Raw genomic sequence first — 27,829 nt, 5'->3', positions numbered from 1 at the left:
GGAAAATGCACAGATATAAAAAATGTTTTAACAGTTTTAGAAGGTGCAAGGACCATGGACTACATGGAGATTTTTGTGAGTTTCATTAAGTACGAAGTTGGCTATGGGTTAAAATATTTTTTTTACTATATTACTATTCTTTTTTTTAACATCTTACTTTTTTTTGGTAATTTCATGAGGCTTGTGGGATCTTAGCTCTCTAATCAGGAATTGAACCTGGGCCAACACAGATTGGTCCAGGTTTGAATCTTGGAAAAAAGATTCCTAAACGCTGGACCACCAAGGAATTCCCAATAAAGATTCTTTATAGTGCTAATTTAGAAATAAGACAAAACATGAATTTTATCAATTGTCTTTTATCATCAACCAATATATTCATATATTCTTTAGTCTTACATTGCTGAATTATATCAATATGCTTATCAATATCAAACCATCCTTGCATTTCCAGGATAAATTTTAGTAGGATTTGATATATGATGTCTTTATTTATTTATTTTTTTTAAAGATTATTTTCTGGATGTGGTTCATATTTAAAGTCTTTATTGAATTTGTTACAATCTTCATTCTGTTTCTTAGGTTTTGGTTTTTTGGCCCCAAGGCATGTGGGATCCTAGCTGCCTGTCCAGGGATCGAACCCTCACCCCCTGCATTGGAAGGCGAAGTTTTAACCACTGGACTGCCAGGGAAGTCCCTATGATGTCTTTAATATTCCGTCAGATTTAATTTACATTAATAATCATTATATTAATGATTAGGCATTTGAATTTCTAAAAGGATTACAGTGCACGTTAGAAATATTTTCAAATAAAGAGAATTGTAAGAGAAATTATTTGTTGGTTAAACCTCAGTAGGCATGAAAATGCTATCAATAAAAGCATCTCTTTTGTAAGCATTCTGGTAAGCATTAAAGAATACAGAAGTTCATAAAATTAGAGAGCTAAAAAGAACAGCAGATCAAACCCACTCATTTTACACTTTAGGAGGGCAGTTGATCAGAGAGATTGACTTGTGCAAGATCACACAGCCTAACAATGGCAGCATTGATTATACAAATAAGTTGTAATAAGAAAGTTGTTGAGGCTGAAAGAGAAAATCATCTGAAAAACTTGTCTTATTTTTCCAGTGGAACATAAATTCTAAGGGAGAGTGAAAAGAGTGACTGAGATTTGTTTCTGAAACAGTGAAGGTTTCACAAAGAAATGATGTAAGCATTTTAATAAATTAAAGACATGACTGTCTTCTTTAAGGGATTCAAAATATTATGGGGCTTGATATGCCCTTATCTTTCAGTTCCAACTCTCTCATTTTCTCTATATGTATACTTGGACAGTTCTCCCTAACACACACCAGGGAAGCCATCCTGCCAAGATTGGGCTAAGTACATTACCAACAGGGATGAAAGAAACACAGAACAAATGAAAGAGGCTTTGAGGACAGATATTTTCAGAAAGTCTCTAACTTTCAGCACTATCTGGAACTATACCAACACATATGAAGGGCCCAGGCAAAGCAGGGGCTTCTCTTGCTTGCTGTGTGTGCAAGTTCAGGTGGATTGTCTTTTAAGGTCTCAAACAGGGTCCTATGAAACCTGATCAGATTTGTGCTGAAGCTATTCACCCAACACTTCCCTTCCTTTAACCTCATCAGCACAGAGTCAGAAGGAACCTTGCAGAGCTGCCCAACACGTGGTGCCCAGGCAGTGCTTGACTTCACGTGTGGCCAAGGGCTGACTTTTGAGGACTGCAACAATAGGACTGAAACATCTGCTTTGTTTGGATAAGCCAGTGAGAAACTCAGCCAAACTGATGGTTTGGTGGCACATAGCAGAACAATCAGGAGATGGCTGATTTTTTTTTTCTCCCAGCCGCTGTATTGACAGGACCTCAGATTCTAATCTAATGGTACATTTTATTGAAGGCTTGCTATAAAGAGCACAGTTTAAATTTTTTTTCAACCATTAAGAGGCTGTTATATTTACTATTTATTTGAATCTCCAAACACTCTACAGCAGATAGAACAGTTAATATTATCCTAATTTAATAAAAGATAGACTTGGTTAATTCACTCCAAGTCTCATAGCTTTTTGTTTGTTTTTTCTTTCTGTTTCTTTCTTTTTCCTTTCTTTTTTTTTGTTTATTTATACCTTTTAGTGGTGGAGCTAGACCTGACTTTAACTGTCTGTCTCTCCCGCTGTGCTACACTGTTCCTGCTTCATTAGCATGTCTTTTCTAAAAATGTATACTTTCTGGAGAGAAAGTTGTACTTGTTAGAGTTTTGCAGTTTCTTTCTTTCTTTCTTTTTTGGCCAGACTACACGGCTTTTGGGATCTTAGTTCCTTGACCAGGAATCAAACCTGAACCCTTGGCAATGACAGCACTGAGTCCTAACCTCTGGAACATCAGTGAGTTCCCAGGGTTTTACAGTTTTAAATACTACCAAATATTTGGAATGCTTACAGAAGCATTCAATAAATAGATGCTATGTAGGTTGTAAATACATTTCGTTGAGGAAATTTATTTACATAATATTTGGAGGAACACTGAAGAGAATTGAAATCTATTTTTTAAATAATTTAATGGATATAAAGAGTGTCTTTGTGGGGCTTCCCTGGTGGCTCAGATGTTAAAAAATCTGCCTGCAATGCAGGAAACTGGGGCTTGATCCCTGGGTCAGGAAGATCCCCTGGAGAAGGGCATGACAACCCACCCAGTATTTTTGCCAGAAGAATCCCACGGATAGAGGAGCCTGGAAGGCTACAGTTCATGAGGTCGCAAAGAGTCAGACAATACTGAGCGACTAACACACACACACATGGAGTGTCTTTGTAGAAATACTAATATGATAAAACAAAACCTAATCGCTCAGAATTTAGGACATTTAAAAAAGTTTTTTCATTGTGGGAATTTTAATATATATACAGAAGAAAAGAGAAGAGTATAATGAACCCATCTTTCCACTTCAGCCATTATCAACATATGGCCAATCATTTATCACCATCCTCTATGTCCCCTGCATCCCTTCCTTGGATTATTTAAAGTAAATCCCAGATATTATATTATTTCATCCATAATATTTCACTAATATTTCATATTTCATAATATGTATGTCTCAAAGATAGTTTTGTTTTTTTTTTTTAAAGTTTGGCCACATCCCAAGCCATGTGGAAACTTAGTTCCCTGAACAGGGATCAAACCTGTGTCCCTCTTGCACTGGAAGGCAGAATCCTAACCACTGGACTGCTGAAGTTCCAGTAGCCTTTTTCTTAAGTCACAATATTAGTGCACAGTTTAAAAGTGAACAGTAATTTCTTAATATCATCTAGTATCCAGTTTGTGCTCAAATTTTTCTGATTGCCTCCAAAATGTCCTTTATAGTTAGTTTGTTTAAATCAGGATTCAAATAAGATTCATACATCAAATTTGCCTAGTATATCTTTAAATCTCCTTTAATCTAATTTCTGTCAGGAAAAATATTGAAATAACTGCCCCTGGAAGAATTCTCTGGCATTTGAGGAAGTAGTTTCATTTATATATACAATACTTGATTTATTCTAAGGCAGGGTTAATTATGGGCTCAGTGGTAAAGAATCTGCCTGCCAATGCAGGAGACTCAGGAGATGTGGGTTCAATCCCTGTGTCAGGAAGATTCCCTGGAGAAGGGAATGGCAACTGACTCCAGTATTCTTGCCAGGGAAAACCCATGGACAGAGGAGCTTGACAGGCTGCAGTCCATGGGGCGGCAAAGAGTCAGACACAACTGAGCATTCACACCTACACACTGGGTTAATTGTAAGATGCATTATTATTTTATGTAGCACCAAGAAATTTAAAATGCTGACAAATGTCATTGGTCAGATGCCACCAATTGTAAATATATTCCAATTTCAGAGAGATAAAAATGGGGAAAATATGTCTTAAAATCAGTAAAATATGGCAGTTGCAACACAGAAAACTCACATGCTATTTTCAGATTCAAATGGGGTGTGGGAAAGACATATGGGATGTGCAAAAAGCCCCTTAGATGGGAATGATTCACTTCTATTCCAGAGCAGATGAAGAATGAAGAGTGACACCATCCCCTGTTTTCATGGCTAATCCTTGTGAACTCCTTTCCCCTCTGTGTGCTTTGACTTCAAGTTTGACATAGAACTTGAACTTCTTAGAATGTTTATACCATATTTAATGTACTCAGGACTTTAACTTGTTACACAAATTACAGTCTCTGAGAAATGCTTACTCTTTTGATTACTCTGACTTTAGGATGTTAGGTGGGGCTTCCGAGGTGGTGTTAGGGGTAAAGAATCCACCTGCCAATGCAGGAGATGCAGGACACACGAGTTCGATCCCTGGGTTGGGAAGATCCTCTGGAGAAGGAAATGGAACCCCACTCCAGGATGGCTGCCTGGAGAATCCCATGGGCAGAGGAACCTGGCAGGCTACAATCGATGGGGCCGCAAAGAATCAGACACTACTGAGTGACCAAACACAAAATGTTAGGTGATCTAATTTGAAAAATACATATTCATAATGCCAAAGCCTTTGACTGTGTGGATCACACTAAACCATGGAAAATTCTGAAAGAGATGGGAATAACAGACCACCTGACCTGCCTCTTGAGAAACCTGTATGCAGGTCAGGAAGCAACAGTTAGAACTGAACATGTAACAACAGACTGGTTCCAAATAGGAAAAGGAGTACGTCAAGGCTGTATATTGTCACCCTACTTATTTAACTTATATGCAGAGTACATCATGAGAAATGCTGGGCTGGAATAAGTACAAGCTATAATCAAGATTGCGGAGAGAAATATCAATAATCTCAGATATACAGATGACACCACCCTTATGGTAGAAAGTGAAGAAGAACTAAAGAGCCTCTTGATGAAAGTGAAAGAGAAGAGTGAAAAAATTGGCTTAAAGCTCAACATTCAGAAAACTAAGATCCATGACATCTGGTCCCATCACTTCATGGCAAACAGATGGGGAAACAGTGGAAATAGTGGCTGACTTTATTTTTGGGGGCTCCAAAATCACTGCAGATGGTGACTGCAGCCATGAAATTAAAAGACGCTTACTCCTTGGAAGGAAAGTTATGACCAACCTAGACAGCATATTAAAAAGCAGAGACATTACTTTGCCAACAAAGGTCCATCTAGTCAAGACTATGGTTTTTCCAGTAGTCATGTATGGATGTGAGAGTTGGAACTACAAAGAAAACTCAGTGCCAAAGAATTGATGCTTTTGAACTGTGGTGTTGGAAAAGACTCTTGAGAGTCCCTTGGACTGCAAGGAGATCCAACCAGTCTATCCTAAAGGAGATCAGTCCTGAGTGTTCATTGGAAGGACTGATGTTGAAGCTGAAACTCCAATACTTTGACCACCTGATGTGAAGAGCTGACTCATTTGAAAAGACCCTGATGCTGGGGAAGATTGAAGGCAGGAGGAGAAAGGAATGACAGAGGATGAGATGGTTGGATGGCATCACCGACTCAATGGACATGAGTTTGGGTAAACTCCGGGAGTTGGTGATGAACAGGGAGGCCTGGCGTGCTGCAGTCCATGGGGTCGCAAAGAGTCGGACACGACGAGCAACTGAACTGAACTGAACTGAATGCCACATAATGCTCTAGAAAAGCATCTACTTCTGCTTCATTGACTACACTAAAGCCTATGATTGTGTGGATCAAAACAACTTGCAGAAAATTCTTAAAGAGATGGGAGTAGCAGACCACCTTACCTGTCTCCTGAAAGTGTTATTTTCACTAGCCTGGTATCCTGAGAATTTACACTAGCTACTCTGAAGTTGAACCTTGCTTCAACCTTGATCTGTATGCAGATCAAGATGCAACAGTTAGAACGCAACATGCAACAATGGACTGGTTCCAAATTGAGAAAGGAATACCACAAAGTTGTATATTGTCACCCTGTTTATTTAACTTCTATGCAGAGTGCATCATGCGGAATGTTGAGCTGGATGAATCACAAGCTGGAATCAAGATTGTGGGGGAAAATATCAACAACCTCAGATATACAGATATACCACTTTAATGGTAGAAAGTGAAAAGGAACTAAAGAGCCTCTCAATGAGGGTGAAAGAAGAGAGTGAAAAAGCTGCCTTGAAACTCAACATTATAAAAACAAAGATCATGGCATCTGGTCCTGGTCAAATGTCACTCTGGCCTTCAAAACACTGTTCAGAGTGCAATTGCAGAGTCTTGGTTTGCGCCATCCTAGATGTATGCTTAACGGACAATAATATTCTTTACATCAGCTGGGTGACACAAGGAAGAAAATTGGCCAAATTGGCTTCAAACATGGTAGTTTGGGGTTTTACATCTTAGGGATATTGACGTCACAGATTAGTTCCTGATAAGATGAGTGTCCACTTCAAAGACTTTGGGCTTCAACCTGTTCCCTTCTTGTTAGCAGAAGCCTTTTGATAAGGAAAGGTTAGGAGGGTAGGAGGGGTATAATCGTAGCACAGGTTCCAGTATCGATGAAAACAGGCTCTAAACTTTTTTGCCTAAGGGCAATGACAGTTTCTGAAAGACAGAAGAGTTTGATTTCTCCCAGGAGAAATTCCAACTCAGGGCTGAAGAATTTTGCTTCTAGCTATCTGTGTTTATGAGAAGAATCTCAGTTGTTTATTTACCAGATCTGAATTTGCCCAAAGGCAGTGTACTCCTAAAGGCTCTCAGAAACCTGGAATACAGAAGTTTTTCAATAAGTAGAAATGTACTACTCAGTCCTTTATGGTATATGTGCCTTCTGAGAAATGAAATAGACTTGTTCTAGAATTAGCTTCCTAAGGATTCAGGAAGTTCTAACATGGAAATTGTAAAATCAGGGTTTCAGGTAAAGCTGTAACTTACATATGCTCTCCTGTTTCTGCCTTGATTTTTTTTTTTAATTTTAATTAGCATACATTGTTGGACATGACTGAGCGACTAAACAAGAACAACAAATAGTTGATTTACAATGTTGTATTAGTTTCTGCTGTACAGCAAAATGAATCTGTTATACATATACATATATTTACTCTTTTTTAGATTATTTTCCCATGCAGGTCGTTACAGAGTACTGAGTAGAGTTCCCTGTGCTATACTGTAGGTAATTTTTAGTTATCTTGCCTTGATTAGTGAAAGGAATAAAATCTTTCAACTTTGTCATAAGCATTTTGGCTTAGCAGATTATTGATCAGCTTCCCCTATCCACAATTTAAGTTTCAATGATAGTGTATTTGAAATGTATTTGGAATGCTGCTCTAAACTGTTTTTCATAAGTTACAAGAAAGTCTTAACTGTAGTTTGTTATTTTCACTAGCCTGGTAGCCTGAGAATTTACACTAGCTACTCTGAAGTTGAACCTTGCTTCACAAAAATTCTCACAACAAAAAGTGCGAATTGTTGGTTAAGGGAAAAGAACCTTGCTTCACAAAAATTCTCACAACAAAAAGTGCGAATTGTTGGTTAAGGGAAAAGAAAAGTAATGCATATAAAGTTCCATGAAAACATGAAACTTAGGAACATTAGAAATTTGAATTTATTTCCAGACACTCTGGAAATAAAGAAATGTAAAAAGGGAGAATTACTTATTCAGAAACAGAAAGAGTATAGTAGTGGGGATACTTGAAACTTAAACAAAATTGTAAATCAAATGAACTTCAATATAAAATAAAACTTAAATTAAAAAAGAGCATAGTAGTGGATATATTTTCTTAGCTAAGTCAACAATAAATGCTCTTCTTTGTCATAGTAGTAAAATGAATTTCTGACTTACACTGTTAATTAAAAAAAAAATTCAAATCCCATGTGTCTTTTTTTTTCTTCCAGTGCTTGTAATGTCACAGTCATCATTTCAACACAGTCCTCAAGAACTGTTTGAAGAACAACTGATTAAGTTTATACCCTCTGTTTGTTTCAAATTCTAAATTTTCATAGATGTGTAAACCTAGAAGGGAACTTCTTTTTTGGTAAACGTTTTATTGAAGTATTACATTTACAGAAAGGTTCAGCCAAATAAATTTTTGTAAAGTGAACACACCCACATGACCACCACTCAGATCAAGAAAAAGATTATAACCAACACCATAGGAAGCCCCCAGGTGCCCCCGATTAGGCATTCCTCACTCCAGAGCTAACTACTATTCTGACTTCTTTCATCATAGTTTTACCTGTTTCCGATCTTTGTAAAAATGCAGTTAGAAGTATCATTTTGAATCTGATTTTCATTCAACATTAACGTTTGTGAAAATCAATCATAATGTTGTTGGCTGTCCGTCCTCATTATTGTGTGTGTGTGCTGTGTGCTGGGCTCAGTTGTGTCCAACTCTTTGCAACCTTATGGACTGTAGCCCACCTGGCTCCTGTGTCCATGGGATTCTCCAGGCAAGAACAATGGAGTGGGTTGCCATGCCCTCCTCCAGTGGATCTTCCCGATCCAGGGACTGAACCCATGTCTCTTACATCTCCTACATTGTAGGCGAGTCTTTACTCAGTGAGCCACCTGGGAAGTCCCATTGTTGTATAGTATTCCATTATATAAAAATATCATAATATACATATTCATAATGTAGCTATCAAATATTGATGAACATTTGAATTGTTTTGAGTTTCAAGCTATTATGGAGAGTCCTGATAAGAATATTTTGGTTTTGATTTTTGGTACTTGTATATGTAGGCTTCCCTTGGTTATACAGTGAAAAATGGAGGATTTAAGTCCAATTTTAGTAGATATTGTCAAACAGGTTTTCAAAGTTGTAATACACATTTACACTTGTACCAGCAGTGTATGAAAGTTCAATTTGCTTCACATTCTTGACAACATTTTGTACTGTTAGTCTTGTTCATTTTAGCTATTTCGGTGGGCGTGCAATGGTTTTAATTTGCACTTTGCTGGTGATCAATAAAACAAGCACCTTGTCACAGGTTTATTGATTGGGTATCCTTTTTATGGAATACCAATTTTAATCTTTTGCCCATTGTTCTATCAAGTAGGCTGCTTTCTTCTATCGACTAGTAGAAATGCTTCACATATATTGGGTTGGCCAGTAAGTTCATTCAGGTTTTTCCATTTGTTCATTCGAGTTTTTCTTTAAGCTGTAACAGAAAAACCCAAATGAACTTTTCAGCCAGCCCAATAGATACAATTTGGGGATTGAATATTTGTACTACAAATATCTTTTCCCACTTGGCTGTTTTCCTTTTCACTGTTTTAATGATACTGATAAACATACATTTTTATTTTAATATAGTCCAATTTTCAGATCTTCATCTTTATGATTTGTACTTTATGGTTTGTCCTATTTTAGAAAATTGTCACCTATCTCAAACTCATGAAAATACTCTCATCTGTCTTCTTTCTAGGAGTATTACTGTTTCATGTTTGTAATTAAAATTCTCTAATATTAATCTTGTTTGAGGTGAGAGATAAGATTCAATTTTCACTTTTTTTTTCTTATATGGATATCAATTAACTCGGCATGATTTGAAAAGACCACTGCTTTCCTCATGATACCACACTCATTCTGTGTCTAAACTCTCTGTTCAGTTCCAATGGTCTATTTGTCTATTTTTATAAGAATGACACACTAATCCATTATTGCAGTTTTGTAAGTTTATTAACCTTGTTCTTCTTTATAACTATCTTTGCTATTCTTGGCCCTTTGAATTTCCAAATAAATTTTAGAATCAGGTAGTAAATTTGCCTAAAAACCTGTTGGGGCTTAAATTGGATTTACATTTAATATCTTAGATCAATTTGGGAAGAGCTACATCTTTACAGCAGTGTCTTTCAATCCACAAATGTAGCATGTTCATTCTATATATTTAGAGTTTTATTTATTTTTCTTTCAATATAGTTCTGTGATTTTTCTATGAAGGTGGTTTTTTTTTTGTTTGTTTGTTTTTTTTTTATTTGCGTCTTGGTCCTGCGTGAGTAGCCTACAGGGCCCCCCTGCAGACCAAACTCACACAGGAGCAAGAAGCGGAGCGCACATTATGAAGGTGTTTTGAATTTCATCAGATTATTCCCAGATAGCATGATTTTTAAAATGCTAAGTGATATATTTTATATTGCCATATAATCAACATATAACATACTCAGTCAGTTCAGTCGTTCAGTTGTGTCCAACTCTTTGCAACTCCATGTACGCAGCATACCAGGCTTCCCTGTCCATCACCAACTCCCAGAGCTTGCTCAAACTCATGTCCATTGAGTTGGTGATGCCATCCAACCATCTCATCCTCTGTTGTCCCTTCTCCTGCCTTCAATCTTTCACAGCATCAGGATCTTTTCCAATAAGTCAGTTTTTCACATCAGGTGACCAAAATATTGGAGTTTTAGCTCCAGCTTCAGTCCTTCCAATGAATATTCAGAACTGATTTCCTTTAGGATTGACTGGTTGGATCTCCTTGCTGTCCAAGGGACTCTCAAGAGTCTTCTCCAACACCACAGTTCAAAAGCATCAATGCTTTGATGCTCAGGTTTCTTTGTAGTCCAACTCTCATACCCATACATGACTACTGGAAAAACCATGATTTTGACTAGACAGACCTTTGTCAGCAAAGTGATGTCTCTGCTTTTTAATATGCTGTCTAGGTTCATAGCTTTTCTTCCAAGGTGCAAGCGTCTTTTAATTTCATGGCTGCAGTCACCATCTACAGTGATTTTGGAGCCCAAGAAAGTAAAGTCTTCCACTATTTCCACTGTTTCCCCAACTATTTGCCATGAAGTGATGGGACCAGATGCCATGATCTTAGTTTTCTGAATGTTGAGTTTTAAGCCAGCTTTTTCACTCTCTTCTTTCACTTTCATCAAGAGGCTCTTTAGTTCTTCTTCACTTTCTGCCATAAGGGTGGTGTCATCTGCATATCTGAGGTTATTGATATTTCTCCCGGTAATCTTGATTCCAGCTTGTGCTTCATCCAGCCCAGCGTTTCTCATGATGTACTCTGCATATAAGTTAAATAAGCAGGGTGACAATATACAACACTGATGTACTCCTTTTCCTATTTGGAACCAGTCTGTTGTTCCATGTCCAGTTCTAATTGTTGCTTCTTGACCTGCATACACATTTCTCAGGAGGCAGGTCAGGTGGTCTGGGATTCCCATCTCTTTCAGAATTTTCCACAGATTGTTGTGATCTACAAAGTCAAAGGCTTTGGTGTAATCAATAAAACAGAAGTAGATGCTTTTCTGGAATTCTCTCGCTTTTTCTATGATCCAACAGATGTTGGCAATTTGATCTCTAGTTCCTCTGCCTTTTCTAAATCCAGCTGAACATCCGGAAGTTCACGGTTCATGTACTGTTGAAGCCTCCCTTGGAGAATTGTGAGCATTACTTTACTAGCGTGTGAGATGAGTGCAATTGTGCCATAGTTTGAACATTCTTGGGCATTGCCCTTCTTTGGGATTCAGATGAAAACTGACCTTTCCCTGTCCTGTGGCCACTGCTGAGTTTCCCAAATTTGCTGGCATATTGAGTGCAGCACTTTCACAGCATCATCTTTTAGGATTTGAAATAGTTCAACGGAATTCCATTGCCTCCACTAGACCCACTTGACTTCGCATTCCAGGATGTCTGACTCTAGGTGGGTGATCACATCATTGTGGTTATCTGGGTCATTAAGATCTTCATGACCCAGATAACATATACTAGTTTCCAGTTAATGTGATGATTCGATATTTGTGTACATTGCAAAATGATCACCACACTGAGTACAGTTAACATCTATCACCATGCATACTAATAGTTACAAATTTTTTTTCTTTTGATGAAAATTTTTAACTATGCAATGCAGTATTATCAACTATAATCACCATGTTGTACATCCTTATGATTTATTCATTTTATAACTGGAATTTTGTACATTTTGATCCCCTGCACTTATTTTTTTCACCCTCACCACACCTCAGGCAAACACCACACCTTTTCTATATCCATGAGCTCATTTTTTTTAATCCACAGAGAAGTGTGATGACATGTTATTTATCTTTTTCTGTGTGACTTATTTCACTTAGTATAATGCCCTCAAGGTCCATCCATATTGTCACAAATGGCAAGATTTCTTTCTTTCTTATGGCCAAATACTGTTCTCTTGTATTTATGTAGATCATTCTCTTTTCTTTTCCTGGTGTGCTGCACAGCATGTGGGATCTTAGTTCCCTGACCAGGAATCCCAACCTCCTGCGGAAGTTTGGAGGCTTAACCACTGAATCACCAGGAAGTCCCAACATTTTCTTTACTTATTCATCCATTGATGGACATTTAGATTGTTTCCATGTCTTGGCTATTGTAAATAATGCTGTGATAGACATAGGGAAAATGCATATATCTTTTTGAGTTAGTGTTTTCATTTTTCTTGAATAAATACTTAGAAGTAGAATTGCTGCATCATCTACCAGCTCTGGTTTTACTTTTTTAGGAATCTCCATACTGTTTTCCATACTGGCTGCACCAGTTTACATTTCCAGTAACAGTGCGCAAGTGTTTCCTTTTCTCCACATGCTTGCCAACACTTGCAATTTCTAAGTGATTTTTTAAATTTTATTTTTAATTGTTTTCATTATATATAAATAACATTGATATTTTATATTGATTTTATGAATATAGTGATCTTGGTACATCCAGAGCAGATTCTCTCATACTTTCTCCATATGTAATCACATCATCAGTGAATAATGACAGTTTTATTTCTTCCTTTGTCATTCTTATAAATTTTTTTTTACTTATTGCATCAGTACTGTAGTTCAGTGTTATTAAAAATAGTGATGATGAGCATCCATGTTTTGTTCTTGATTTCAGTGGTGAATACTTTTAGTATTTCACCATCAAGTGTAATGTTTATTGCATGTTTTTATAGATTCCTTTTGTCAAATTAGGAACATATTCATCTATTTCTAGTTTTCTAGGATTTTTTTTTTTTTTTTTGCATGAATGGGCATACAAGGAAACTTTTAATCTAGCTCCTTTATTCTGGTGCTTATGTGCTTAGTTGCTCAGTCATGTCCAACTCTTTGCAACTGCATGGACTGTAGCCCACCAGGCTCCTCTGTCCATGGAATTCTCCAGGCAAGAATACTGGAGTGGGCAACCATTTCTTTCTCCAGGGGCTCTTCCCTATCCAGGAATTGAGCGTGGGTCTCCTGCATTGCAGGCAGATTCTTCACCATTTCCTGGCAGTTCAATGATTAGGACTCCAGGCCTTCCCTGCCGAGGACTGGAAATATGATCCCTGGTCAGGGGAACTAAGATCCCACAAGCCTCTCAGTGCAGCCAAAGAAACAAAACAAAACGAAAATCCTACAACTTTACATTTTAATAATTCATTCTTATTTATTTGGCTGCACCCAGTCTTAGTTGTGGCACAATGGATATTCAACTGCAGCATGAGAACTCTTAGTTATGGCATACAGGATCTAATTCCCTGATCAGGGATCAAACCCAGGCGCCTTGCATTGAGAGCTTTAGTCTTAGCCACTGAACCACCAAGGAAGTCCATAATAATCAATTCTTATGGGCAGTATGGTTTTCCCAGTAGTCATGTATGGATGTGAGTTGGACCATAAAGAAGGCTGAGCGCTGAAGAATTCTCAATTCTCCAACTGTGGTGTTGGAGAAGACTCTTAAGAGTCCTTGGACTATAAGGAGATCAAACCAGTCAATCCTAAAGGAAATTAACAATGAATATTCACTCGAAGGACTGATGCTGAAGCTGAAGCTGCAATACTTTGGCCACCCAATGTGAAGAGCTGACTCACTGGATAAGAACTTCATGTTGGGAAAGATAGAAGGCAGAAGGAGAGGTGGTTCACAGAGGATGAGGTGGTTGGATGGCATCACAGACTCAATGGACATGAGTTTGAGCAAGCTTCAGGAGATGGTCAAGGACAGGGAAGTCTGGTGTGCTGCAGTAAATGGGGTCACAAAGAGTTGGACATGACTGAGCAACCGAACAACAGCAGTGGGCAGTCTGATATATTTTACAATCTCCAATCAGTTTACTGTGAAATGGGGACAATAATCATATTTACTTCAACTTGTTTTGGGGAGATGAAATAAGTATATGTAAACTTTTTAAAAAGTGCCTGATAGACAGTGAGAACTTCATAAACATTAGGTGCTGTTACCTTTTTTTCTCCCTCTTTTTTGCTAATGAAGAAAACAAAGTTGACAAAGAGCGAGTGACAACAGGCTTGGTCCTGAAAACCAGCTATCTTCTTTTTTTGGCCATGCCACCTGGCTTGCAGAATCTTAGTTCCCTGACCAGGAATTGAACTTGGGCCCCAGCAATGAAAGTGCCAAGTCCTAACCACTGGACCATTAGGGAATTCCCAGAAAACTAGCTATCTTAACTCTCATCTCCTGGCTCTTTCTCTTACATCATTTTCCTTCAGGGGCAGATTCAGCAGCCTTTTAATAGTTCTACATTAGTAAGTCTCTTCATCATATTCTGTGTAGTTGCTAAGTCATGTCCGACTTAATGACCCTATGGACTGTAGCTTGCCAGGCTCCCCTGTCCATGGGATTCTCCAGGCAAGAGAAGGTTTTCAAAAATTATAAAATAATGCTTCCAAACTGTACTGACTGGAAAGGTTCTTCTACTTAGATAATTCTAAGTAGTCAGCATACTTAGTATACATGATTGCTATGTCTCAGAATAGCAGAAGCATTTGAGGAAGAATTTTTTTTATCAAGTTCTTTCTCATAGACTCTTCTTACAAGTTAAGACTACCACATCCCTCATGGTTGCCATGCAAAGAATCTTGTCTTCAATCAGCTCATTAAGGTACCTTTGTAAAGATAGTGTTTTTTTAAAGGCACTTTGCCAGCTCCCTCAAACATAACTTTGCAAATGGACAGCAAGAAAAACATAGAAAATCACTTCCATATGGCTCAAGGCAATGAAAAATTTTTTTGATTAATGACACATTCAGTACAACAAAATAACTTCCAAGTCTGCTAGAGACAGTAACTTATCTGGTACATTGATTTTCCGTGTGATTTTTTTCATTGTTTTGACTCTGTAAAAACCCTTCTAAACTCCCAATTGGTTCATTTTTAAACAACAACCTCTTCCAAGATGATCACCTGTTCATATTTGTCAGCCCTATCAAGCAAATAGCTGGTCTTAAACTTATTTTAGAACCAGCTGTTTTAAACATATGCTTCAATATTCAAGGGATTTTTTTTTACAGACTCATCAGTTGATAAAATCATTAACATGTCATCTGCATGTGCAAGTACTAGTTTGAGCATCTAAAACTACTCTGCTTCCTTCCACACCTGTCTAAATTGTGAACCAAGCAAGTTAGTTTACATCAAAAATTCTCATCAAAGGGTTTTTAATTAATACGTAAAGGACCAAATGGGTACCCTACCCTTAATGTTTTCATTATCTGGATCTCTCCATTCCTCCCAGACAAAAACTAACCACGTCATTTTCACACTCTCAACAAAATGAAAAGGTATGACGTAAGCCTTAAGCATGTTCTCTCCCATAAAGAGCTTTTTTCTTCCCCCCTCTTTTTCAAAGAAAATAGGGTAAAAAATCAACTGTCTTTTATTTTGTATGTTTTACAGTTTCTCTTGGTATAATGAAACCATCTGCCACCTCTGTCCCTAACGCCTGGAATGAATTAAATCATCTTCCTTGCAAACATTGTTAATCTCACAGTAATCCTTCCTAATCACTTTGTAATCAGCACTCTAAGGGGCTGAAGGTCCTTGACTCTTAATCACGATATTTTAATCATCATTCTTGTGAGACAGCAGTTAGTAATCCCTGAATCTTGGGCTTATTTCTTCTCAACTTCCTAATTATTCCCTAGAACAAAGAACAGAAGCTCTCTAGATAAGAGAAACCAGATCTCTCTGGCTAGAACTGGTTGGGAGAACATGACAGTATCAGGGTGGTGTTTCTGATGACTGACTATTATTTTCAGTTTTGGACACTGAAGACAGATCCTTATTTTTGTTTTCATTCCCAATTTTCTTTTGTTTTCTTTTATTTCCTTATTATTTTCCTTAATCTTTTTCCTTTATTGCACTTTTTACCTTACCAAAATTTTGGGTAACGATTTGTTTTTCCATTTGGCATCCTTAAAAGGCTTTGGTCTCTGGATGTATAATTAATTCTTATTTTTATTCTTTCTCAAGCTGAGAAAATTTCCCTTTATTTCTAGTTGGCTGGGACCTTTTATCATGAACCAGTATTGGATTTGATCAAATGTTTTTTATGCATCTATCGATATGACTATGATTTTCCTCCTTTGGACTTTGATGAAATGGATTACATTAATTGATTTTTGTCTCTCTATATTTTTAGGGTGCAATATTCTTACTCCTTTATATAACTTTACAATTTATTTCTTTTTCTTTTCAATATTTTTTTCCTGAAAGGGATGGAAGAAACACATGACATATTTTAGAGACTTGCTGTCTTATTAAATAATTGAATATTCCTTTTTCTTCATAACTTTTCTTCCATCACCAGTTTAAGATTGTGCTACTTTCTCATCTCACAGTGTCTTTCATGGCCATGTTTATGTAGCACTTACCATAAAATCTATTTCTATTCTTAAGACTCATTCAGTTAATTTACTTTAAAAATATTCTGCAGGACTACTATTTGTCAGGCACAAAGCAGAAACTCATTCACCATTTGGTGTGAGGCTCCACGTCAGCTAAATACCTCTTGCCTAGAATCGAAATTTAAATTCCTGATCTTTAAGAAACCAATTGAGAAACTGGCCTTTTCCTTTGGTTACTTCAGTTCGGTTCAGTTCAGTCGCTCAGTTGTGTCCGACTCTTTGTGACTTCATGAACTGCAGCACGCCACGCCTCCCTGTCCATCACCAACTCCCAGAGCCCACCCAAACCCGTGTCCATTGAGTCAATGATGCCATCCAACCATCTCATCCTCTGTCGTCCCCTTCTCCTCCTGCCCTCAATCTTTCCCAGCATCAGGGTCTTTTCAAATAAGTCAGCTCTTCGCATCAGGTGGTCAAAGTACTGGAGTTTCAGCTTCAACATCAGTCCTTCCAATGAACATCCAGGACTGATCTCCTTTAGGATGGACTGGTTGGATCTCCTTGCAGTCCAAGGGACTCTTGAGAGTCTTCTCCAACACCACAGTTCAAAAGCATCAATTCTTCTGCACTCAGCTTTCTTTATAGTCCAATTCTCACATCCATACATGACCACTGGAAAAACCATAGCCTTGACTAGACGGACCTTTGTTGGCAAAGTAATGTCTCTGCTTTTTAATATGCTGTCTAGGTTGGTCATAACTTTCCTTCCAAGGAGTAAGCGTCTTTTAATGTCATGGCTGCAATCACCATCTGCAGTGATTTTGGAGCCCAGGAAAATCAAGTCAGCCACTGTTTCCAGCGTTTCCCTATCTATTTGCCATGAAGTGATGGGACTGGATGCCATGATCTTAGTTTTCTGAATGTTGAGTTTTAAGCCAACTTTTTCACTCTCCTCTTTCACTTTGATCAAGAGGCTCTTTAGTTCTTCTTCACTTTCTGACATAAGGGTGGTGTCATCTGCATATCTGAGGTTATTGATATTTCTCCCAGCAATCTTGATTCCAGCTTGTGCTTCCTCCAACTCAGAGTTTCTCATGATATACTCTGCATATAAGTTAAATAAGCAGGGTGACAATATACAGCCTTGACGGACTCCTTTTCCTATTTGGAACCAGTCGGTTGTTCCATGTCCACTTCTAACTGTTGCTTCCTGACCTGCATACAGGTTTCTCAACAGACAGGTCATATGGTCTGGTATGCCCATCTCTTTAAGAATTTTCCACAGTTTATTGTGATCCACACAGTCAAAGGCTTTGGCATAGTCAATAAAGCAGAAATAGATGTTTTTCTGGGACTCTCTTGCTTTTTTGATGATCCAGAGGATGTTGGAAATTTGATCTCTGATTCCTCTCCTTTTTCTAAAACCAGCTTGAACACCTGGAAGTTCACGGTTCATGTATTGCTGAAGCCTGGCTTGAAGAATTTTAAGCATTACTTTACTAGTGTGTGAGTTGAGTGCAATTGTGCGATAGTTCGAGCATTCTTTGGCATTGCCTTTCTTTGGGATTGGGATGAAAACTGACCTTTTCCAGTTCTGTGGCCACTGCTGAGTTTTCCATATTTGCTGGCATATTGAGTGCAGCACTTTCACAGTGTCATCTTTCAGGATTTGAAACAGCTCAACTGGAATTCCATCACCTCCACTAACTTTGTTCGTAGTGATGCTTTCTAAGGCCCACTTGACTTCACATTCCAGAATGTCCAGCTCTAGGTGTGTGATCACATCATCGTGATTATCTGGGTCGTGAAGATCTTTTTTGTACAGTTCTTCTGTGTATTCTTGCCACCTCTTCTTAATATCTTCTGCTTCTGTTAGGTCCATACCATTTCTGTCCTTTATCCAGCCCATCTTTGCATGAAATGTTCCCTTGGTATCTCTAATTTTCTTGAAGAGATCTCTAGTCTTTCCCATTCTATTGTTTTCCTCTAATTCTTTGCATTGATCACTGAGGAAGGCTTTCTTATCTCTCCTGCTATTCTTTGGAACTCTGCATTCAAATGGGTATATCTTTCCTTTTCTCCTTTGCTTTTCACTTCCCGTCTTTTCACAGCTATTTGTAAGGCCTCCTCAGACAGCCATTTTGCTTTTTTGCATTTCTTTTTCTTGGGGATGGTCTTGATTACTATCTCCTGTACAATGTCATGAACCTCCATCCATAGTTCATCAGGCACTCTGTCTATCAGATCTAGTCCCTTAAATCTATTTCTCACTTCCACTGTATAGTCAAAAGGAATTTGATTTAGGTCATACCTGAATGGTCTAGTGGTTTTCCCTACTTTCTTCAATTTCAGTCTGAATTTGTCAATAAGGTGTTCATGATCTGAGCCACAGTCAGCTCCTGGTCTTTTTTTGCTGACTGTATAGAGCTTCTCCATCTTTGGCTGCAAAGAATATAATCAATCTGATTTCAGTGTTGGCCATCTGATGATGTCCATGTGTAGCATCTTCTCTTGTGTTGTTGGAAGAGGGTGTTTGCTATGACCAGTGTGTTCTCTTGGCAGAACTCTATTAGCCTTTGCCCTGCTTCATTTTGTACTCCAAGGCCAAATTTTCCTGTTACTCCAGGTGTTTCTTGACTTCCTACTTTTGCATTCCAGTCCTCTATAATGAAAAGGACGTCTTTTTTGGGTGTTAGTTCTAGAAGGTCTTGTAGGTCTTCATAGAACTGTTCAACTTCAGCTTCTTCGGTATTACTGGTCAGGGCATAGACTTGAATTACCGTCTATTTGTTAAGCATTTGGTTACTTATATAATAAAAATGATCTCTAGAGAGCTGGATATTTCTTTTATGATTTCCTCATCCCAAGTCTCATCCTATAGCATATTTCTCAAGTTTCCAAGTGTAGATTGGTAACTAAGTGTATTCTGATTGCATTTGATGAGAATGGGCCTGGAGAGTCAAGGCAGAGAGGACCTGAAATGTCTTCTCTCTGGATTTATGTTAGGAAAGTAATCACTTCATAACTGATGCCCTTGCTCTCTGTTTCTCTCCACTCCCATCAGTGATCTCCCTCAAACATAGCACTGATTTTCCTTTTTGACAATTCAGTGGTTTTTAGTATGTCTACAGAGCTGTGCAATAATCACCACAATCAATTTTAGAACATGTTTATCATCCCCCAAAGAAACTCCTGTCCCTTAAATATCATGTCCCAGTCCTCTCATCTCACCATCCAGTACTAGGCAAACGCAAGTCTCCTTTCTACCTCTATAGATTTCCCTATTCTGGACATTTCACATAAATGGAATCATAGACTATGTGGTCTTTTTGTGCCAGGCTTCTTTCCCTTAGCATATTGTTCTCAAGGACCATCTATGTTGTAGTATGTATGGATACCACATTTTGTCTGTTCATCAGTTGATGGACCCTTGGATTGTTTCTACCTTTGGAATATTAGGAATATTGCTGTGTGTACATTCATTTACAGGTTTTTATGTGAGCATGTTTTCATTTCTCTTGGGGATAAACTTAGGGATGGAATTGGTGGGTCATAATATAACCCTATGTTTAACTCTTTAAGGAACTGCCACACTGTTTTCCAAAATTAACGCACTATCATACATTCCCACCAGTGGACTTCGGGGGTTCCAATTTCTGCACATTCTCACCAACACTTGTTACTGTCTTTTCTATCGTAGCTAAACTAGTGGGTATGAAGCAGGGTCCCTTGCAATTTTGATTTGCATTCCCTTATGACTAATGATGCTGAGTATCTTTTCATGTGATTATTGGCAATTTGTATATCTTCCTTGGAGATATACTGATTCATATCCTTTGCCCATTTTTTAATTGGATTTTTTTTTGCTATCAAAAATTTTTCTTTTCTTGTGATGTCTTTGCTTGGTTTTAGTAACAGGGTAATTGTGGTCTCATAGAACAAGCTGGGAAGTGGTCTCTCACCTTCTCATTTTTGGAAGAATTCGTGAAGAACTGGTATTAACTCTTCTGTAAATGTTTGGTAGAATTCATCCCATGAAGTCAACACTGATTTTTTTTTACCTTTCTGTTAAAAACTCTTTAATAGTTACCAATTATTAATGAGTTAGATGCAACATCCCATATTACACCCTCTATAATGTCACAGTATGCATTCCCAGTCTTATGTTCTACCATTACCAACTAGCATCCCGCTGGTTACACCACTAGGCAACTTGACCACAGGCTGTCCTGCCTCTTGCCTTGACTTTGCTTCTCTTGTACTTGTGTGTCTTACTAGTCAGACAGCCATTTCCCCTACGGCATCTCAAATCCAGGACTTTCCAGGCAGTCCAGTGCTTAAGACTGTGCACTTCCACTGCAGGGGATGTGTGTGCAATCCTGGTCAGAGAACTAAGATCCCTCAGGCCAAAAAAGGCATGTCAAATCCGTTTATACCTTGAAAGCTTTTCTTGACTCTCCTGTTAAATTAGTTTGGCTTTTTGGGGAATATTTGGACCAACTTCCTCAAATAGCCATTTAAAAAGAAAAGAAAAAAGAACTCTCTTGATCTCCACAGTATAGGACTTTAAGTCTTCATAATAGATTTCCATACAGAAAAAGCCACCATAATGGGAAAGCCCAATTCCAGTTAAATTGGGACCTGTAAGTTACTCTGGTAGTGACAATTAACTATCAAATGCTTATATGGAATCCACTGTGAACAGTATTTCTCTGTGAGCTCTTTTTCCAATGTTCAAATAATTAAAAAGAATTTTTGCTTGAGGAACTCATTATGAATGACTTCTCTGTGTTTCACCATATTTCTGAGGAAAATTTGTCTTTAAAAAAAATTGATTCAGTACTGGGAGAGGTTCTGCATGCCTTTTTGCTGACTTTCCAAGTCTCAAAATAATGATCTTTACAGTAGGGAATACCAAAGAAGCTAATGGCAGAGTTATAATGCTAATCATTTTCTAAAGACTACTTCTTCTTCCAATAGCTAAAATAAAGTTTTTCAGTATTTTAAAGCTGCAGTATAATTTTTTTGTTAAGAAACTGTATGGCCTTAGTAAATGTAGTATTATATATATATATATATATATATATATATATATAAAACATTACTTTTCAAGTACATATGAAGATTGTATTTTCTTAATATAGTTTTAAAATGTTTATGAGGGGGAAAAAGGCTAAAAACCTTCTCTTGTTTTGCCATGTTTTGAGGGGATTACTACATGAGTGAATTAAAATTTATGACAAAATGAGTACTGTACTAACATTGCTAATGTATATGTTTGCTAAATTTCATTAAGATAAAATTTTATTTTAATGATGAATGAGTTAAGAAGGAAACTCTTTTAGATAACATAATCAACAAACATCTCACAGATCTAGAGTATTATGTAAATATTGTGACTACAGCCATATTTTTAGCTGACTTCAACAATATTGCCAGTTTTATCTCAGCATTAGCTGTGGAGGTAAGTTGGTATTGCCTCTATTATTACTATCAATCAAAAAATAATAATAGCTACATCCATTTATTGTCTCTTACTGTATCCTAGGGGCTTCCCAGGTGGTGCTAATGGTAAAGAACCGGCCTGCCAATGCAGGAGACTTAAGAGATGCTAGTTTGATCCTTGGGATGTAGGCACTTATATTACCACCTAACTCACAATAAACCAAGAAATGTATTTAGATCAACTTGGATTAGATTCAGTTGTGAGTAACAGAAACCTAAGATAATGATATCTTAAACAAGCAAGAATTTCATTCCTGTCACATTAACATCCAGAGGTAGGCAGTCTAGTGAAAGTGAAAGTGAAGTTGCTCAGTCATGTCCAACTCTTTGCAACCCCATGGACTGTAGCCTACCTGGCTCCTCCATTCATGGGATTTTCCAGGCAAGAAGACTGGAGTGGGTTGCCATTTCCTTCTCCAGGAGATTATCCTGGCATTGTAGGCAGTCTAGGGCTGGTTCCAAAGTTCTGCTCCACAAAGTCCTTAGGGATCTAAACTCTTTCTTTCCTTAAGTGGCCACTAGCTGCCTTGCCAACAGAAAGGAAAGGAATGAAGAAAAAGGGGGTGAAAGAAATGTACCAGCTTCCTTAGGAATGTTTCTACAACATGATATTTCATTTAGAGCTCGTTGGCCAGAATCTAGTCACATAGCATACCTAGGTGGGCGGCCATGTGCCCAATTAAAAACTGGGGAACCTAAAACATAGAGAAAGGAAGGTAAGATATTGGGGGACAATTAGATTCCTTCTCTATGACAATATTATGAGTTCTATTTTATAGATGAGGATTTCCCTGACAGTCCAGTGGTTAAGAATCAACATGGCAATGCAGGGGATGTGGGTTCAATCCCTGGTCCAGGAAGATCCCATGTGCCACAGGCCAACTAAGCCCGAAAGCCGCAACTACTGAGTCAGAGCACCTAAAATCTGTGCTCCACAACAAGAGAAGCCACCACAGTGAGAAGTCCGAGCATTGCAAAGAAGAGTAGTCTCCACTCACCACAACTAGAGAAAGCCCATGCAGAGCAATGAGTACAGCAAAAAATAAATAAATATTTTATATCTAAGAAATCTGAGCCTTAGAACTACTAATTAAGTTGTCCAAAATTCATCTGGTTAATACATGTTTCAGAGAAGATTTATAACTAGGTTTATCTACCTGAAAGTTCTGTGTTATTGAAGCAGGAGCAAAGGGAATGGAATAACAGTAATTACTTTTAGGAGCCTAGTAACATTGCCTTAAATGGTGTCTCAGATAGTTATTGCCATATAACAAACCATGCCAAACTTAAACAATAAGCACTTATTTAGCTATAGGTTGATTGAGCAGTTTTGCCGATCTACGACAGTCTTGGCTGATCTCTACCTAGAGATTGGCAGACAGCTGATCTAGAATTGCCTTGTCTGTGATAACTTGACATTGCTCCACACAGCTCTCACCCTCCAACAGGCTAGTGTGGGCTTGATCTCGTCACATGGCAGCAATGCAAGAACAGAAGCAAGTAAAGCTTCTTGAGGCACTGGTTCGTGATGGGCTGAATGTTATTTCCACTGCATTCTATTAGCAAAGTAAATAACAAGACCAGCCCAGATTCTAGAGGTGAGGAAGTGGTCTCCATCTCTTGATGAACTGCAAGTCACATTGGAAAGAGCATGGATGCAGGAAACCACTTACAAACACAATATTTTCTTCTGCTACCCTGAACCTGGCAGGAAGTGATACAGAGAGAAAGAGTCTGTAACTAAAGATTGCCTCATTGTCCTGTGAAATTGTAATTAGTCCTGAAGCGCATTTTTCCCTAAAACAGAATGTCCGTGTTAAATCTTAATTAAAGGTGTATGGATATCTTCAGGTTCTTGAGAGAGAGAATGAAAAGAGTTAGCTTTGTTTTCTGGATTAGACCAGTTCGTTTATTCATTCGCTTAACAAAAAAGCACTAAGTCCCTACCATGTACTAAGAACCTTGCTAGGCACTGAGATATGATGATTAACAAATCCAGAAATGGGGCCTACTTTTCTGGGGTTTACCACTGGGGTTGGGGAGATGAGACATTAATGAATTTCACAAATGAATACATTATGACAAAAATGCAAAGAATGACATGAAGCAAAGATATATGACAGTAGGGGACTTTCTAAAACAAAGCTCATCTGGTCTGGGGCATCCCTGAAGGCTTTCTAGAAGAAGATATGTTCAAATTGAGATGTGAAGGATAAGTTAGAAATACCGGTCAGAACGGCCATCATCAAAAAATCGATAAACAATAAATGCTGGAGAGGGTACAGAGAAAATCAAACCCTCTTGCACTATTGATGGGAATGTAAATTGATACAGCCACTTTAGAGAACAGTATGGAGATTCCTTGAAAAAACTAAGAATAAAACTACCATATGGCCCAACAATCCTACTACTGGGCATATACCCCGAGGAAACCATAACTGAAAAACATACATGTACCCCAACGTTCACTGCAGCACTATTTACAATAGCTAGGACATGGAAGCAACCTAGATGCCCACTCACAGATGAATGGATAAAGAAAGTTGTGGTACATATATATACAACAGGCTACTACTCAGCCATAAAAAGGAATGCATTTGAGTCAGTTCTAATGAGGTAGATGAACCTAGAGCCTATTATATAGAGTGAAGTAAGTCAGAAAGAGAAATACAAATATCATATATTAATGCATTTATATGGAATCTAGAAAGATGGTACTGATGAAATTATTTGCAGGGCAGCAATGTAGATGCAGACAGAGAACAGACTTATGGACACAGTGGGAGAAGGGGAGGGTGGGATGAATTGAGAGGGTAGTATGGAAACATATACATTGCCATATGTAAAATAGATAGCCAGTATCTAATTTGCTGTATAACACAGGGAGTTCAAACCCAGTGCTCTGTGACAACCTACAGGGGTATGATGGGGTGGGAGGTGGGAGGGAGGTTCAAGAGGGAGGTGACATATATATACCTATGGCTGATTAATGTTGATGTATGACAGAAACCAACACAATATCATAAAGCAATAATCTCCCAATTAAAAATAAATAAAAAATTTTTAAAAAGCTTGTAGTGAGAGAAGACAGGGTTTCAGGCATTTTAAAGGTCCTAAAGTGGCAGAGAGTCCCACACTTATGAAGGACTGAAATAAAGCCATTAGGGCTGAAATACAGAGTGGGAGGAAGCAGATTACAAAAGACGGGAGGGTTAAACAGAATTTGAGTCAAAGATGTAGAAAACAAACATACTTACCAGAAGATAAGCAGGGGAGAGATAAATTGGGAGGTTGGGATTGACATATATATACTACTATATATAAAATACATAATTAGTAAGGACCTTCAGTACAGCACAGGGAACTCTACACAATACTCTGTAACAGCCTATATCAGAAAAGAATCTAAAAAAAGAGTGGATATATGAACATGTATAACAGATTGGCTTTGCTGAACACCTGAAACTAACACAACACGGTAAATCAACTATACTCCAATAAAAAAATTTTTTTTAAAGAGCCTTTGTTTTTACCTTCAGAACAAAAAGGAGTCATAGAGAATGACCTTGTTCTTTGCTACTAAAGAATTTCATACCAGTAATTACTGGAAAGTTTAAGTATCAAGCCAAAAGAGGAGCTTTGCCCTGATATGGTTCTGATTGAGTGAATTTTATTTGTGAAGTGTGTGTGTGTATGTGTGTGTGTGACAGAAACATAGAGACTGAGACACAGGAGGAGAGACACGGAGGGCTGGGTGTGGTGGCTCATTCCTACATCTGAGCGGTTGTCTGGGCTGGTTTTCGTTCAACAGTTATTTGACTGACATTTGACACTGCTGCCTCTTTAGAATAAGGTCTTTCATAATTTCCTCCCATTTCCCTGCATGATTTCTGTCCATCACTGGGTAAAGCAGAATTATTCCTAATGGATTTTTGATTTGTTCTTTGGAGCCCCCATTTTTAGTAAGCACACAAAAAACTATTCATTCACATTGCTACCTTATACTAAACGTTCTTTGTTAAGTTAAAGTCTACAGGCTGGGTAGCATAAACAGCCAAGAAAAAAATTCATTGTATGCCAGTTCTAAGAATCTGGCACCAAATGGTCCTCTAAGGTTTGTTTAAACAAGAAATGTATTAAAAGCGAGACATTTTTCATGGAGATGAGGGTCTTGACCGCAGAAACTGCCTCTTTGAGCCCTGGTCCTGGGGCCTTCCCAGGTGGCACTAGTGGTAAAGAATCTGCCTGCCAATGCAGGAGACGTGGGTGTGATCCATGGGTCGTGTCTATCCCCTAGAGAAGCAAATGGCAACCCACTCCAGTATTCTTGCCTGAGAAATCCCATGGACAAGGGAGCTTGGTGGGCTGCAGTCCGTGGGGTTGCAGAGAGTCAGATATGACTGAGCACAGACGAGCAGATGGCAGGAGCTTTAAGGAGCCTGTCAGTGAAGTTTCCCTTCAGAGAAGAGCCAATGGGAAGATGCTTCACTTTGGACATTCTACATCTTTTCTCTTTTCTAAGGAGAGTTTCAGCTTTTTTAGGCTTAGCCCATGTCAATACTAGAGGGTCAGAGAAAAGCAGCTGGAAGTGAAAATTATTTACTTTAGGCATTTAAACAGTTCTGTGAAATTATGGTATTCAGTGGCTTTCAATCAAATTGATCTTAATTTTCTAGCCACTTCACTTCTAATTCAATCCTGTAAAATAGCTTCACCATTAAGGATGCAGAGCTGGGGTGAGGATGTTGGTTTTCTGTTCTGCCCAGAATTGCATTGGTCTTCTTTCCCCATCTTTTGCCCACTCCCTGCTGAGACCTCTGTCCATTCCTACCTTGCTGCAAATGATTGCTTAGGTGTTAATTTAATCATGAAATTTAATATTTTACCTCATATTTTGTTCTGAAGCATTTCCAGGCTTACAGGATGTTTAGAACTGACAGGGTCATTCATTCATTCAGTCATCTCATATTTGTGCTTTGTGCCAGGCATTGCCCCAGGCCTCAGTAGTTTCCCTTCCAATAGAGGAGGCAGATACGCAGAAAAGACATTATAATCCAGTCAAACAAATGCTATTATGGAAGCGTGAGCCTGTAATAGGGAAGGACAAATCTGGCTCCATATTGGATCTGTTTCTTTTACTTTAACCTTTGTATTCTATTGCTTTTGATACAAGTTAATTATATTTCCTGTAGCCTGAAATATACAGGAGAGCTCATTCTCAAGGCTCTGACCTTTAAAGGTATAAAACTTTCCCACTCATAGAGAGATTTAAAAAAATTGCAGAATGGTGAGTAACATTTATCTTGTTGGAGATTTACAGGAACATCATGACCTGACCTACATGGACAGCTGTAAGAACAAAGGACTCCAGCACCAAGAAGTTTGCAGCAACCAACCACACCCCTTCCCCTTTTAGAATAAAAGAAGCCTGAATTCTAACTTGTGTAAGATGGTTCTTTAGGACACTAGTCTACCATCTCAATCTGCTGGCTTTCTGAATAAAGTCACTATTTCTTGCCCCAACAACTCATCTCTCAATTTATTGGTCTATCATGCGGTAAGTAGTATGAGTTTAGATCGGTAACAAGCAAAGTACAGTGGGAAAAAAGGAGAAGTAGTTTCTTTGTCTATTAGGAGAAGACCGTGAAGACTTCCCAGAGCTGGCAGTGAGCATATCATATTCAGAAAACAGGTGTAGGAATAATGTTTCCATTGGAGAACAATGTGTACGAAGACATGGAGAAGCTGAGGGACCACTAGTGGCTAAGGACTGCTTTAAGTATGGTGTCA

The 27,829-nt window shown here is 38.2% G+C and overlaps 1 protein-coding gene and 1 non-coding gene across 3 annotated transcripts in view; both read right to left on the bottom strand.

Moving 5' to 3' along the window:
* Positions 1 to 27,829, bottom strand: part of NCOA2 (nuclear receptor coactivator 2) — a 428,580-nt gene that overhangs the window by 376,072 nt on the left and 24,679 nt on the right. The gene's annotated exons all lie outside the window — the stretch shown is intronic.
* On the bottom strand, positions 14,260 to 14,331 carry TRNAE-UUC (transfer RNA glutamic acid (anticodon UUC)). The gene has a single exon. It is a non-coding gene; the product is annotated as a tRNA-Glu (tRNA).

Source organism: Giraffa tippelskirchi, chromosome 6 (genome assembly GCF_054371585.1).
Source record: "Giraffa tippelskirchi isolate mGirTip1 chromosome 6, T2T-mGirTip1v1.2.pri, whole genome shotgun sequence".
NCBI classification, from domain to species: Eukaryota; Metazoa; Chordata; class Mammalia; order Artiodactyla; family Giraffidae; genus Giraffa; species Giraffa tippelskirchi.
This window is presented reverse-complemented; position numbering and strand designations above follow the sequence as displayed.